Source organism: Chlamydotis macqueenii, unplaced genomic scaffold (genome assembly GCF_036417535.1).
Source record: "Chlamydotis macqueenii isolate bChlMac1 unplaced genomic scaffold, bChlMac1.mat HAP1_SCAFFOLD_238, whole genome shotgun sequence".
Lineage (NCBI taxonomy): Eukaryota > Metazoa > Chordata > Aves > Otidiformes > Otididae > Chlamydotis > Chlamydotis macqueenii.
Genome location: NW_028239107.1, coordinates 1,004,481 through 1,007,612, shown reverse-complemented (window position 1 = coordinate 1,007,612; position 3,132 = coordinate 1,004,481). Strand labels below are relative to the sequence as shown.

Genomic DNA, 3,132 nt, shown 5'->3' with positions numbered 1-3,132 from the left:
AAGTGCCAGCACTGAAAGCTCGTGCTGCTCCTCGCCGGCCCTTGCCAGCGCCTCTACAGGCCCACAAACGTTATCCAGCCTAGAGACTGCATAAAAGGCAGACCGCCCCAGGCTGCAACACTCTTGCCCAGCGTACACTGACCAGTAACGTCTCCCCCTTCACCTTCCCGAGAGAGACTGTTCCCAGGGAGCCCTCTTCCTCCCATCAATTTACTACACCCTCCCTGCAGTTTTCAGCCTTGTTCCCTCCTCGGCTGTGGTCCCTCAACTTAGCTCTCAAATGGCCAGAAATCAGATTACATCCTCAAAAGAACAACCCCATGCTAACTAAGATGGCGCTTCCTCGCCCAGCTCCTCATCACCATCTGCAAAAAAAAAAAACCCAAAAATAAAACCTACCAAACAGCACCGCCCTTCAACATCACACCACTTACCACCAATCTCTTCTATGGCACTCTCCTCCTCAAAAGCGCCGCAGTGCTCTGCTCACCGGCTCCACTCATTGCCAAGAAGTCCGACGCCGCAACTGCCGCTCGTGGTGCTTCAGATGCTGAGAGACGCAAAGCTCAACTTACTTTTTCTGGGGTGTAGGTAGAAAAAATAGGTGTCATACCAAGCTAACTAGAAAAGTATGTCATTACATGCAATGACAACATTATCAAAAACCACCTGCTTTAGCTTCCTACAAGAAAACAAATGCTCCAGGCTTCATTTCTAGCAAGACCATGCATGCTATCTAACTTCTACCACAGCTACGTTCTGGACAGGGCTGAATGACAAATGTAGCAGAACGTGGTGGCTCGCACACGTGGCCAACAGAGGCACGGAGCTCCTGGCACTGCGTCCTGGTGTCTGCTCTGTCAGGGAGGGCTCAGATGGACCAGCCTCTCCTTGCTGGAGGCACCTGCCTGTGATTCACTCCTCAGTCCCCTCCAGCAGCCATGCCCAGGCGGCCCCCTTTACAGCTGGAGGCCCCTCATACAGCAGGGCCAGGGCCAGGGCCAGGGCCACCCTCAGCCTCACTGGACCCATCTGGGGCTGCCCCACCTCCAGCCCCAGCTGGAGCCCATCAGGAGCAGGGGCCCTTGCCAAAGCCCCACAGCACATCACCCCCTTCCCTGTGCCTGTCCTCAGCCATCAGCTCTGCACCCAGGGGCTGCAAACACATCCAGGGGCACAGAGGAGGTCACAGACAGTGAGATACAGAACAGAAAAAAAAAAACAGTGACAGTACGCAAGACAAAGAGATAGAGAAAGAAAGATAAGAAAAGAAAGAGAGAGATAGAAAGGCAGAGGCACAGGGCAGGCATGCAGAGGCGCAAAGAAAAGCAGGCCAGAAAACAGGCTGGAGAAATTAGTTGGGGGGAGAAGACGGATGCAGATCAGGACAAAGAGATGGAAAAGGCAAAAACAGCAATGGGCCGCAGGACAGAGACAGAGGACAAACAAAGGAAGGAAAGGGAGCAGAACAAAAGTGCAGGGATACAAAACAAAAGGAAGCGGTAGAACAAGAGATTTAAAGGGAGAGAGAAAGGGGGAAGAGCATACAAGAACAGACAGAAGAGGAGAGGTAGAAGGAAACAATAACAACAACAACAAATCACAGCAGCTTGGGAAAGGTAGGGGTCACGGGAGCGGCAGGGAAGGACAGGGACGCACAAGAGAGGAGGCAGAGCCCCAGGGGCCGGGGACTCACCACAGCTCTCACTCCCGGCACTGCTGGGAGAATCTGACAGGTCAGATGCTGCTTTCTGCTTCTCTCCTCTTCTGTAACTCCGACCACTTGGCTGTCCTCCACCTAAGAGAATACGTGGGTGTCCTACAGCTCTTAGACAAAAAGCTTCCTAGACACGTAGCCACCCACCCACGCTCGCTCGCTCGCGCGCTATGTGGCCGTACCGTGCTTCAGGTTCCACGTACAGACTGTGCAGTGCGCACTGGCGGTCTGGCCTGCTGAAGAGTACAAAGAGGGATCCTTCCTCACCCGGAGAGGCAGGCTAGGCTCTCTCTGGCCTGCAGCGGGAGGCAGCTGCTGGCTGGCTGGCCTTTGGTTTCTTCTTCTCTACCTTTCTGTGGCCTCTCCAGCTTCAGCTGCAGCAGCTCCTCTCCACAGGCAGTAAGCGCTCCATCCGTTCATTTTCGCTCCCGCACCGCCAGGAGAGCGCGGCCGGGCAGAGACAGCCCACACAAGCCTGAGGCGAGTGCAGTCAACAGCGTTCCCAAGGGAGGAACGGACAGCCACGGCCTCTGGGAGAGGGAAAGAAGAAGCAGCGACCGTTATTACCGCACGCGGCCCCTGGCCGGAGCGCCTGCTGCCGCAGGGGATTCTCCAGATACACTGAGGTCCCCCCTCGCAGCCTTCAGGGCAGGGCGTGGCCCGGTGCTACGGGACAGGCTTCAGGGGACGCGCCGGAGCGGCGGGCAGCTGCACGGGGCCGGGGGAGGCTCGGGGGGAGCTCTGGCGAGCTGGGGAGGTGCCCGGCGTCTCCGCCCAGGAGGGGGGGCCCCCTTGTTACAGGACATAAACATTGAAAATTAAATATCAATATGAGGTGATTCTTGCTAACTATAGAACTGTAGTCACATAGGTTAAATTTTATACGAAATCTATTTGTCCTTAGAGGGAGTGGGACCCTAGAGATCTTATAATACGCATTTGTTAGAAGCTAGCCTAGCATATCTTTAATACAATGGTAAGTCCCAAACACCCCCAAACACCACCTGCAGAAATAGGCCCTGAGCCATCACTTTGGAGCCAGGAAAATCAAGCAGCACCGCGACCTGTTCTCAAGACCAGATATGGAGATTTCAAGGAGGAGTTTGACCAGCGAATTCGAGGAGGGGGCGTTTTGACGACCACCAAGACCACCAAAAGACCCTCGACTCAAAAGACTGGGCATGCGCGAGTGGGTAGGGAAATGATGTAATGGTTTCTCAGAAAATTTATGTTTATGCATATTATTTCTTGGAATTTAATGAATATGTATAATTAATGTGTATTTAACCCGTGCTGTTGATCAAATGGGTGCGCACGCTAGGTGGAGCGATCCCCCGTGCACCCAGCGCTGCAATAAAGAAGTGCCTGCTTCTTAACTTCTCATTGCTGTTAAGGAGTTTTATTCCGGATTTCGG

The 3,132-nt window shown here is 53.9% G+C and overlaps 1 long non-coding RNA gene across 1 annotated transcript; it reads right to left on the bottom strand.

Annotated features, from left to right (window-relative positions):
• Positions 1-796: 796 nt before the first annotated feature.
• LOC147596057 (uncharacterized) lies at positions 797-2,174 on the bottom strand. The gene is made up of 3 exons (XR_015261641.1): positions 2,067-2,174; positions 1,697-1,798; positions 797-857 (listed from the first exon to the last, which is right to left on the bottom strand). It is a non-coding gene; the product is annotated as an uncharacterized LOC147596057 (long non-coding RNA).
• Between the last annotated feature and the right edge of the window lie 958 nt (positions 2,175-3,132).